This window comes from Epargyreus clarus, unplaced genomic scaffold, assembly GCF_041222505.1.
Source record: "Epargyreus clarus isolate Ecla_fem2 unplaced genomic scaffold, WU_Ecla_fem_2.2 ptg000007l, whole genome shotgun sequence".
Classification (NCBI taxonomy): Eukaryota; Metazoa; Arthropoda; class Insecta; order Lepidoptera; family Hesperiidae; genus Epargyreus; species Epargyreus clarus.
In genome coordinates, this window is record NW_027332215.1 from 33,705 (window position 1) to 47,203 (window position 13,499).

The following is a 13,499-nucleotide window of genomic DNA, read 5'->3' on the forward strand; positions in this document are numbered from 1 at the left end:
GTGTATTACTCGTATTTATGTTTGTACGTGTGTAACCCAGTGCATTATATTATTATCATTCAAATTGATTCGCCGTGTACTCCTTGTGTGAATATATTGGCGACATCAATAGCTGCAAGAAAAACATTGTCGTCTAACAGTAGACTTTACTTTATTGTACGCAAAAAATGTGGTTAATGATTATAATCCCGCGATTCTGCTAGCATGGAATGGCAATACAGACATTCAATAAATAGGCGAAATAACAGCCGTTTTAAAATATTACGTCACTAAATATACCACCAAAAGCGAGAAAACTCACTTTGCTGTTATAATTCAACTTTCAACTTTACAAAACCTTTAAGAGGCCACCTGTTCAACATTGACCTTAGAGTTTTATCTAGTAGAGAGAGCGGCTCTTTGCAAGCCAGTGATACTTCACTTGGTATTACTTTGTACGGTACAGATCCTACCACAACAAGTTGATGGCTGGACGTCGACATCTTCGCAATCGGTGCATTAAATCTAAATCTCATTAGCCCGGTCAAGTTAGACATAAAAATAGTGATCAAATAGCTAAAATCCGGGAAAGCCAATTTTTTGTAAATACCTTGGGTTTACCATTACAAATAGAGTGTCAAAAGTCCCCATCGATCCGAAGTGTGCGTCGGCAGTTATTCGAGGTCAAATGTCAAAATATTAGGTTTTTTGAATTTATCCCGAAAACGGTAAGTTTTATCGAAAAAGTACCTAGTACTCGTAAGTAGCTCTTAAAATTTTCTACAAAATAGTCCTTGTATTTTTTTCTCTAAAACCTATCATTATTCAGATATTGCGCTTGTAAGAATTACGTTTTACACGATATGCACATATTTCCACACCACCTGTGAAATAGGATACTCAGCGCGTTTTTTTAACGTGATTTCCCTGGGAGGACTATTCCACGAACCTTTATGATGTTATTTCCATCAACAATACTTATAATAGTATGAAGAATATTGATATTGGTTATTGAGTTCAACTGTCGTTTTATTTTTTTTGTTACTTTAATATATTTTTTATAATATTGGAGTAGCAGACAAGCATGCAGTCCACCTTATGGTAAGTGGCTACTGCCGCCCATGGATATGTATAATTAACCCCATATAGGATTAGATATTCCTACTTAAAGTCGGTCACAAATGCGCCGCTACCCCTGAGGACTAACTAAGTTGGAACGTCTCGGAAAAGTATGTCTCGCTTACCACACCATTCAAACCAGAACACAGCAGCGCTTAACACTGCTGTTATGAGGCAGAACTAGGTATGGCGGTGGTACCGCCGGAGTTGAACCACCAAGGGTTCTATCACATTTACAAAATCTGATTCATACTCCACTTAATTAATCATATTTTCTTCGATTTATTCTTTGTCTTCTTCTTCCTCCTCTTGCTGAATGTCTAGAAATTGTTCATACGAAGATGAATCAGTTGTCGCTGTCATCAAAATCACATGAATCTTCCACTCTTGTATTTAATGGACCATTTGAGCAAGATAGACCTTGGTAATTTGTACACGCCGAAGAACTGAAGAATTGTTTCTTCACCTCAAGCAACAATCAAATTACGAAGGGAATTCGGCTTCTTATGGAGCTCCAAAAATTATTGCGTAGATACATAGATATATCTATGGGTATATAAGTACAGACATTTAACATTTGTGAAATAAAACAAAAAGCAAGTTTAACTATATTTTCCTTCTCCAACATCGGCATCTGATATTCAACACTTGTATCAGGTCAGACATGGCAAGGCAATCAACTGAACCCTGAAGACTGGGGTTCAAAATTAATGAATAATACTTTGGAATCGATTAAAACTTTACTGACCCCCACTCGAGAAAAACTTCTAAACACTATTTTTTACAATTGCAAAAAAGGTTGTAGTGCCAAATGTGGCAATAGAAAAGTAGAGTTACAGTGTTTTCAGCGTGTACCAATTGCCAAGGTTTATCTTGCTCAAATGTTTAATTAAATACAAGAGAGGTATATGATCTGATGAAGAGACAACTGATTCGTCTCCATTTAAACAATTTCCAAACATTCAGCAAGAGGAAGAAAAATATGAAGAAACAATAAGAAAAAGAAATAGAAGAAAACGTGATTGTTGAAGTTGAATATGAAGAGTATAAATCAGATTAAAGTAACAAAAAATTAGAACGACAGTTGAACTCAATAACCAATATCGATAATCTTCATACTATTAAATAAGTATTGTCCCTGAAAATAGCATTTTAAAGGTACTTGGGATAGTCCCCTCAGGGAAACCATGTTAAAAAACCCCGCTAAGTACGCTATTTCACAGGTAGGGTGGATATCATTTAAAATGTAATTCTTACAAGCGTAATATCTGTATAATTATTGGTTTTAGAGAAAAAAATTATAAGCACCCATTTTATAGAGAATTTTAAGAGCTACAACTTTGGCCAGAGGTATTTTTCGATAAAACTTACCGTTTTTGAGAAAAATCCAAAAAACCTAAAATTTTGACGTTTGACCCCGAATAATTGCCGACGCACACGTCGGATCGATGGGGACTTTTGACACTTTATTTGTAATGGTAAACCCAAGGTCTCTACGAAAATTCAGCTTTTCCGGAATTTTTGCTATTTCAATTGTCTAACTTGACCGGACTACATATGATGATGCTAGAACCGGAGTCCCCCTATATTTATTACGAGTCTTGGATTAATGACCACTATCGTAAACGGCTTAAAGATTAGAAGTACAGTTTCGCTCATATTACCGATATTGTTAAAACACGCTCAGCCTCCTCTATAGTCGAGTGCTACGAGATAAATGACGATAAAAATGAAAAGAGAGGCTAACTAACCATATTTGATCAATCACTATTTTTACGACGGAGAACAAGTACCAGAGAAATACTTCTTCACTTTACTTATTTTATTCAAACCATGGCGTTCCTTAGATGATCTCAAAATGGGATGTGATACTTACACGGAGACCTTAAATTTGGCGAAGAAAGATTTAAGGTAATTCAATGTATTCAGTATTTAGAACTGGTCGAAATACTGATTATAAATAAAAGGAGTAAATTCAAAATTTAAAAGGTTGACGTTTCTGGCATAACCCACATTGTACGGACAGTCGGTATTCGGAATTCGTCACGGGACGTTTATTGTATTTATATAAACTCCTTTGCAAAAAAAACGGGCACCTTACACACACACTTTACCTTAGCTTTTCTATGGGTAAATATTATTATATTTTTAGTATGTCATTAGCTTGGATGACTAGAAATTTCTTATTATCAATGAGAATCTAGTTTTTTAACACTTTTATCCTGGTATCGGTGTTTTAGTCAATGTAAACAGAGAGCCGTGTTAAAATGGACATTTTTATGGGTATAATGAAATTAAGACTACGAGTATTTTTATGGTATTTTAATAAAAGAGACATTAAAAAATAAAAATTAATAACGAGTATGACCTCCTCTTGCAGCGATTACGGCATGTAATCGTCTTGGCATGCTTCCCACCAGGCTTTTGATGGTGTCCTGTGGAATGTGTTCCCACTCAGTCGAGATTACACGTTTAAGCTCTCTGATGTTTTGTGGAGGTGGTTGGACAGATCGTACTCGCCTTTTTAGGAGGTCCCAAACATGCTCAATGGGGTTAAGGTCGGGGCTCCGCGCTGGCCAATCCAAACGACGAATACCGACCTCTTGCATATAAGCATCTACGTCGCCAGAACGGTGGGCCCGAGCATTATCGTCCATGTAAATGGCATCTTCACCAATTACAGTCAGTGCGGGTTGTGCATTTTGAGAAAGGATTTCTGTTATGTACCTATGCGCATTTAGTGAGCCATTTTCTATGAATACTATCTCGGTACGATAGTTGGAAGTTACGCCCGCCCAAAACATAACGGACCCTCCACCATAAGGGGTGATTTCTTCAAAACACACATCGGCATAGCGTTCCCCTGGTCTTCGTAACACTCGCCGACGTCGGTCCTCACCATGCAGACAAATTCGAGCCTCATCGGAGAAGAGTACGCTACTCCAGTTACCTGGTGTCCAAGATAGGCAATTTCTAGCGAACCTCAACCGCGCAATCCGGTGCTCACGGAGTAACTTGGGGGCCCGCGCTGGTCGTCGACTACGTATATCAGCAGCTAAAAGTCTTCTCCTCACAGTCCATAGGCTAACTTGTGCTCCTCGTACCTCTTCAAGGTTTCTTTTGAGGTCTATGTAACTGCATTTGCGGTTCCTCAGCGCCTGAGTCACTAAAAAGCGATCGTCTCGCGGCTGTGTGCAACGTTTTCTCCCAGAACCTTGCCTTCTCTGAACGGAACCTGTCTCTTGGTATCGAGTCCAGGTTCTTTGTACGGTTGAACGACTCACGTTTAACCGCTGTGAGACGTAACATTGGCTACACCCCTCTTCCAGCAGCGCTATAATTTTACTAGCTCTCATTGCTTTTTCTGCCATTACGATAGACACAAAGATATCTGTTTTAAGTCACAATAAGGCAGAATTATGCGATAAACATAAATTGTTGTACTAAAAATAACGAAAAGTTACTTTTAGTTGCTTGATAACCTTTTAACCGCAAACCCGCGAAAAGTGTCACAAAATGAAAAAGGGATTAATAATTTAAAAAACAAAAGTTTTGAATTTGGAATGAACTTTTTTTCATACCCAGACTCTTTATTAAGTGCCAGTAACATAGTTTGGCTATTAAAACCTCTGAAGAACTAAATTATTACCAATAATGTTAAAAAATCAAACCCGCCCGTTTTTTTTGCAAAGGAGTGTATATTACGGGGGTCCTGGGGACCTATTCGGGAGTCGGGAGTGAGTGTGTGCATCAAGGACGACCGGTCGGCGAAGGGAGCTGCGCACGACTCTACGGTATTTATACACTCGGCTGCAAGCGAATCGACTCACTCTCCAAGCGCGCATTCAGAGCCGCTACATTTGAAAAAGTCAGATGTAATTTGTTACAAAATATTTTTTCTTAAAGCTTAAAAACCTAGCTTTCCATTGACATCTGTTTTATGGAAATCTGTACGGTAGTTATTTTTTTAAAAACAATCTTAGCCAAAGTGCAGGGTAAAAGGAAATTTTACCAAAGGGATTGATGTGATTGAAGTGAAATAAAGGACATTACGAACATTTTGAAAACATTGAGTTGGTGTAATTAATATCGGGTGTTACCTCTCCTTGCCCTAATAACTGATTGCATTTGATTTACCACCGAACATACCATTTTTTTATAGTGGCTTGGGGCATAGCCTCCCACTGCGCTTATGCGCTTTGGAGCTCGCGAACGTTTGAAGCAGCCGAATTTCTGGTCCGAACATTTCGTTACAATACATCCCACAAATGCTCAATCGGATTCATGTCTGGGCTGAGCGCAGGCCAGTCCACCGTCGGTATACGGACTTCATTGCGAAATTCCCTACTGACACGTACAGTGTGACACCGGGCATTATCATGCTTTAACATAAAGTTATCCCCAACGAACCTGGCATACGGAACGACATGATCCGAGAGAACATTTATGATGTATAAGTCAGCAGTCAGTCCTCCTCCTCGGTCTCCTGCGGGCACGAAAACGAGCTACGTTTTTTCGCCAAAAGAAATCCCGAACCACATCATACAAGAACCGCCCCCTTAGGCAACTGTTTCATTGAAACAGCACTGCGCAAACCATTAGCCTAGACGCCTGTAGACCTGATCTATCTTGTCATTGTCATGCAAACACATTCTGCATTCGTCAGTGGACAGGACAGAGCGCCATTGGTCGATGCTCCAATCGAGACACTACCGCAAATTAAAGTCGAGTTTGCTGGTGTCTTGTGGCCATTTTTGGGGTCTTTGGCAGCCCATTTTGGAGTGAGGTTGGCTTCTCTCAGGTATCTTCTTACTGTTCACTCACTGACAGCTACTCCGCGTACTTGTCAGAGCTCTTGTTACACATCAACGCCGTTCAAGTGGCGATTTCAAAGTGACGTCGATACAATGAATCGAACATCAATGGCGGATGTGCAACGATTACTGCTGGTTCTTGGTCTCCGAAAAAAGCCGCCAGTCTCTTGAAAGCGTCTGTAAACTCTTGAAACAGCAGATTGCGACAAACGACACTGTCGAGCTACTGCACGCTGGCTAAGGCCCTGTTGCAACAACGCAACAACGTGAGCGCTCTCTTCCGGTGTTGTATCCATGATGTCGACGAAATAATGAGCGCAGGTAGTGGAGATGTGTACAGGTTAACATCTGATAAGCGACTGATAACTTAATGACAACACAATGGCCATACGGAATTACAGTCCGCAAATAGTGGGTATCTCAACGAGCACAATTCCCGCTACTTCAATTCGGCACCAATTTAAAAAAAAGTATTATAATGAGTTTTATGGCAATGATATCATTCGAAAGCTAGGTTTTTGAGCTTTAAGAAAAAGTAATTTTGTAACCAAAATACTACTGCGTTTTCAAATACAACGGCTTTGACTGCGTGGTTGGAGAGTGAGTCGATTCGTTTGCCCTCGAGTGTATATTTTATTCACCTACACTATTGTTACTAACGGACAAGGATTCCAAATTCATTTCGCAATAGAAACCAGCGACCTAAAACTCTACATTTTGGTCCTTCGAGCCGGACTTCGGGTTTCCGTGCTCGCAAGTATATTCTTGTGTGTTGGTGAGCAGTAGTGTAGACATCGGTACACGTCCACACATCAAAAAACGGTTTGACTATTCAATTATTACGTCGGGATACACGTACTTATTTCGGTCCATATTTTATTTATGTACATCGGGTACTACATAAGAGACGTCAACGGTTTTAGGCGTTTTCTCGGATCATTATTAGTGTTTCGGTCGGGCTTGTATTGAGCATTCTCCTGTTTCGGTTTGTGTCGGTTGAAGGTGGTAAAACTCTACGTGGTTCGACTCCGGCAGCACCACCGCCACATCTATTTCTGCCATTACAGCAGTGTTTGGAGCTGCTGTATTTTGGTTTGAAAAAGGTGTGGTAAGGGAGATATACTTAATCGAGGCATTCCAACTTAGTCCTCAAGAGTAACAGCGCACGTGTGGTCATTTACACCAGGTGGAGGTGGACTGCATGGTCGTTGTCTACTCTATTATTTCGGTCGGTTTATTTCGGTTTGGATTTTTAATACGCTTTTATTAGCTTCAGACGTATGTATGTTAGTATGTAACGGAATCTTTGAACATGATTTTAACCCCCTTCAAAACGTCGGATTAACTTGAAATTTGGCATACTTATTAAGGACCGATGACAATTCAATATTTTAAACATTCTGACCCGTTATCCTTACTAGGATAATCAGGATCAGCGATTTTTGTTTTCCTGAGACGCGGAAGGTCTGCGTTAAGACCAATAAAGGAATCTACCAGGCGCGCCGATCACCTAACCTGACCTGACCTGACCTGACCTTGACCTGACCTGACCTGCCTGACCTTGACCTGACCTGACCTGACCTGACCTGACCTTGACCTGACCTGACCTGACCTGACCTGACCTCAACTTCGACGCGTCATTAATAGCATCATGAAGCGGTGTCTCATCATCCTTATTCATTCAGCACTTCAACATCTGCACCTTCCTTTAACAAGATTTCCACTATTTCATTGTTCCCATTTCTTGCTGCCAAATGTAAAGGCATATATGATTTCAGCTCATCGTCATAGTCACAACTTATATTATTAACTCGAGCTGTAAAATTAATTAAACTACTAACAGTTTTAAAATCTCTGCAGGCAGCAGCAACACAAAGAGAAGAAATTCTAGAATTATTTTTGATATTAACATCATCATGCTGTAATATTAAATCGATGATTGGACGACGTCCTTTTGAAATGGCTAGATGTAAAGCAGTTGACCGTTTTTCTCTTGAGTATTGCCATCAGCGCCTGTTTTTAAAAGATGCTCTATCATCCTTTTTCCGTGATTACTTTTATCCAAGATAGAGGACCTGGGATATGGTATAAATTATGAAAGAAAGCAGTTAGCATTGGCAATTCGGATGTCATTCAACAACTCCTCTGGGATTTTCACGTTAACAATAAAAATAAACACCAATGTAAAACACCACTTCATACAGCTGCGTTAAACAAAGACCCAATATTCATTTTTGCACTGCTAAGCAAAGGTGCTGATGCTGATTCGAAAGATAAACTTGATAATACGCTACGTAATAATCGTTAAAATAATCGCTAAAATAATCACTAAAAAATGAAAAATAAATAATAGTTAAAAAAAAACTAAAAAATACGCTTTTATAAAAAAATCGACCAAAAAATGAAAAATAAATAATAGTTTAAAAAAACTAAAAAAATACACTTTTTATAGAAAAACCAACTAAAAAATAGAAAATAATGTTTTTAAAATTTGAATTAAGAATAGTGTAAATAAGATAAAAATATTTTTTATTGTAAAAAAAGCGTGGGGTGCTTTTTAAGATATTATCAAAATGATAATCCTTCTACTCAATATCTATCAATAAAATATTTATAACTATTGACACCATGCACCCCACGCTTTTTTACAATAAAAAATATTTTTATCTTATTTACACTATTCTTAATTCAAATTTTAAAAACATTATTTTCTATTTTTTAGTTGGTTTTTCTATAAAAAGTGTATTTTTTTAGTTTTTTTAAACTATTATTTATTTTTCATTTTTTGGTCGATTTTTTATAAAAGCGTATTTTTTAGTTTTTTTTAACTATTATTTATTTATTATTGCGGATTATAATTTACATTCGGTAATATTTTGTGCTTTCATTTTTTTGAATTCGGTTGACACATAATTTTGTGACAGCGTTCTATCGGTTTAAATTTAATTTAATTTTTTCATTTCAATTTTTTTGAATTTTTTTGATTTTTTTTTTTTTGCCCAAGGTTGTGGCGTTATACACGGCCTTTAACCCGGCCCTTGGGGAAGCAGAGCCATCTTCTCTGTCGCCCACATGGGCAATTCCTGTCCGGCGTGTCCCAGTCGCGGGGGTGGGCACCCATTACATCAGTAGGCCGATTTAATGGGTGGCGAAGTTCGGATAGGGACCGAGTGCTGCGGGGTATATCGCGGTCCCGTGCCCAGGGTTACGGGCGAAGTCTTCAACGGCTGCGAAGGCGAAGTTATTTGATAGCGACGGCGGAGCATGCGGAAGAAGCATGAACCCAGTGGAAAGCTGCCCTTACGTATTGAGGCCACAGGTTACACTGGAGCTACATCACTAGGCAGGGTGGTGTAGTAGGGATGGCGGCAGAAGAAACTACGGTTCAACGGCAGCTCCCAAGCTCTTCAGAAGAGTTACTGTCTTGGCATCAGGTGACAACCGGCCGTAAAATACATAGCCAATACACATTACTCCTCACATGAAAGGCAATAAAATGAATAAGGGCAATAATTTCAATTTTTTTTAAATTGCTCCTAAATCTAAACAAAGGTTGAATAAATTAAAATACGATTTAGCAATTCATAATTTGGATTCTATTTACGATCTTTCTCAGCGGAAACCTAAATCTGAAATGGATAAAAATAATTTCAAAATACGGTATCATGATTTGGATCGTAATTATGAAGATTTTACGTCGATGTTTTTGGAACTGCAATCAGAATTGGACGATAGTTGTAATGTGGATTATTCGGACGATTATAAAAAATATAATGGAATATATTATGATATCAAGAGGAAGTTTTTAGAAATATCATCTTCGGAGACTGAACATGGTTCGGAGTTCAGTGGGCCTACCACCACCTTATAAAAACCATCATAGTTCAGGAAAGTTTTATTTCCTCTCATAGATAAGTAAAGATATCTCACCGCCTTGTAATTGACGAAGTCAAAAAAAAATCAAACAGCTTACGGGTTTCATGCATGTACACGAAATTACGCACATACTCACGTAAAACAGTTTACGGTTTTTCCCATAACGTTTCCGACCGTCGTAGTGTAATTTACGCGGAAAAATGCCGACATGTGCAGTTAAATGGTGCAAACACAGCACGGAATCTAAGAAAAAGCGCGGAGAAATATCATTTCATTCGTAAGTGGTCTAAAAACATTGACAGTACTAAGTGTTGCCAGTACCTTATTGTGAATTACTTTATATGTGGGAAATAACTTTCAAGTAAAATTAGATATTGATTATGTGTTTTATTTTAATTTAACAGAAATAATAGCTACGTAAGAGTAACCTTAAATTGAAATATTATAATATTATTAAATTATAATGATATTTGTTTAAAATTAGATGACATCATAATGAAAACTCTTTCATCGGTTCTAAATTGTAATATGAATGAACGCGCTTGGACCCAGGCCTCATTGCCCATTAGGCACGGAGGCTTGGGTATACGTAAAATTTCTAGTGTTGCTCTACCAGCTTTTTTATCTTCAGTCCATAAAACCCAAAATTTAACTTCTAACGTTTTGTCCCAAATTTTTGAGGAACCAATGATTATATTTATGGATGAAGCTAAAGATGCTTGGTTACAGGCTGGACCAAATCTAAAATTTCCGGTTCATCTAAATTTACAGAAACTTTGGGACGAACCTCTCTGCATACTTGTGCGAAATCAACTTCTCGATTCTGCGCATGATATTGCAGAGAGGGCTCGTCTCCTTGCTGTAGCAGAGCGAGAATCGGGATTTTGGCTGCAGGCATATCCTTCGGGTAATTTAGGTACACTTTTAGATAACTTAACGTTATCAATTTGTACATGTTTGCGCCTGGGGGTAAAGACCGTTGAACGCCGTCGCTGTCATTGCGGCGCTGACGTCGATGTGTTTGGACACCATGGACTTTCTTGTCAGCGCAGTGCTGGTCGCTTATCGCGTCATGCTTCCATCAACGACGTCATTCGTCAGGCTTTTGTCACCGTCAACGTGCCGGCTTGTTTAGAGCCGAATGGTCTCGCACGTGACGATGGCAAGCGGCCCGATGGTATGACGTTAATACCCTGGAAGAGGGGGAGGATGCTAGTGTGGGACGCTACGTGTGTCGACACACTGGCTCCTTCTCACCTCCAGGCGTCTTCCTCTGGCGCGGGGGCGGCGGCTACAGCTGCTGAAGGCACCAAACGTCGTAAATATATTAGTTTATGCAATAACTATATATTTGTGGCGTTTGGTGTTGAAACTTTGGGTCCATGGGGTCCGGATGCTTGGCAGCTGTTTAAACAGCTGTCAACTCGTTTGGTCGACGTCTCTGGGGACCCGAGAGCTGGCATACATTTCGCTCAAAGGATTGGTATAGCAATCCAGAGAGGAAATGCTGCCAGCGTCTTGGGAACCTTGCCCAAAGACAGTGATGGTGACAATTTTTTTATGGTAGTGTTTTTGTTTTTATATTTTTGTTTTTCATTTTTGTATATATGTAAATTTTGTTATATTTATAGTTTGTTATATTTATAGTTTAATTTATTTCTTTTAATTTTCTGTAAGTTTAATTATAATTGTAAATATTAATGTTTTTTTCGAATTAATAAAATTATAATTAAATTTTGGAAATATTTTTTTCAATTGCATCGTTTGATTATGTACTCATATTGCGTAGATAATAATATTATGCACTATATTATTATTTATCTTTCTGTCCAATGTGGTTATTTTAGTTTTCCAAAAAAATCCAAAAAAAGCTTTCCTATAGGCACGTAGAGGAAGATATATCAGACGAGCAGGAATTGTCTGCACTAAGGTTTCTCCGTCATATACAAGAAGATACTGCTGAAATGGCCCGCTCTCTGCACGTGGCGGACTTAAACGAATTTAAAAAAAATATTTTTGGATATATTGCCGGTAATACAGTTCATTACATTTCAAAAATTTTAAAATGTTCGACATGCCTTAATTACTTACAAACCAGTGAAATTCAAGAGTTTCATAAATTAATTATAGCGAGAAATAAAGGTAGCTTACTTTTTCCGTCGACAGATGTTTATAAAATATGTGCGCTTTGTGAAGTTGTTTTAAAAAAATATCGACGGAACATATAAATTTAGTTAAAGAAACTCAATACAAATACATAGTGACACAAATTTTACAATATTTTATAGGCAGCAACACATTCGTAAATATTGAAAATGATCATGCATTCGCTGGTCATGGTCATAAAGTGTGTTTGATAAGATTAGTCGTAGAACAATATCTAAAAATAAGACTACACCATGTTGCAAAAATAAATAATATAACCACAACTGTAGAAGCGAAGCGGCAAAAGTTTAAGAAACTCATACACTTTCAAGGATTTTAATTTTTTTATTTTTATTATATAGAAGTAGCAGAGCATGCAGTCCACCTGATAGTAAGTGGCTACTGCCGCCCATGGAATCATAAGGGGTAAATAATAATAATAATCACCTTCAAAATATTCATACGTAAATATCGACGTTGTTAGAGCACCTAATACGCCTAGGGCTCGGAAATAAAATAATGAACTGTATTTAAACGGTTTAATTGCGATCGGTAACAAGATTATCGCGAGCGTCCGTCGCACGTATTGCCCGCACATTAAGAGGCGAACAGACGTAACTTTTGCGTCACTTTACTTTTGGAAGGAATACATTGTCTCTTTCTTGTCAGTAACTTAATCATGGCGGACCAAACACGAAAAATAATGAAACAATAATATCTCCTCATTTACTTGTGATTTGTGATTCCATGAAGCTTGTTTATTTATTATTTTTTTTGTTTAATTTGTACATTTACGGATTTAGTTAATCGTTGTTATAGCAATTGTATATTTTATGTTTGTTGTTGTCAGTGTCATATATTTTCTTCTATATATTTTTTGTTAATTTTTAATATATTTTACTTTTTATTGCTTATTAGTTATTCTAGTGCCATGGCAGATCCAAGACAACTGAATTATAAAACGTGTAATAAGATTAATCATCACCGGAATTACGGCGATTTTCGGTAGATTCGCCATGTCCAGTAAATAGGTTTACGATAAATAATTCCTTTTCATCGGTGAGAAAACGGTTCTCTGATATGAAAAGACGACGTGCGGTAAATACATTTCGGAAAAAGGTTGAGAAAATTATTTAGCGGTTTTATGGTTTTAGATATATATTTTTATGTCGTTAATTAAATCATTTTTTTTATTGGTAAAGGTTTTCTTTATGATATATGGTTTATTTTGTTTTTTTTTTGGTCAATTGGTAGCGATTGACACATTTATTAAGGGTTTCTTTGTCTACGGATAGGGTGAATGCCACCGGGGTATTTTACATTGCAAACGGATTTTGTTTTTCTTTTGTTTTAAAGATTTTCCTTTATTATTATCAGGGTTTCGCGGTTAAGGAATCCTAAAACCTTATGGTGTCTTTTTGTTTTTGCAAAGGTTGTACAATGTACATTTAGAGTCAACGATTTGACGACGGAAGGTTTTCTTACAGAATTAACTACATTTACTTCTCGGCTAGGTCGTTCACAAGTCATTCGGTTTGACTGTGGGACAAATGATACAGATGCAAG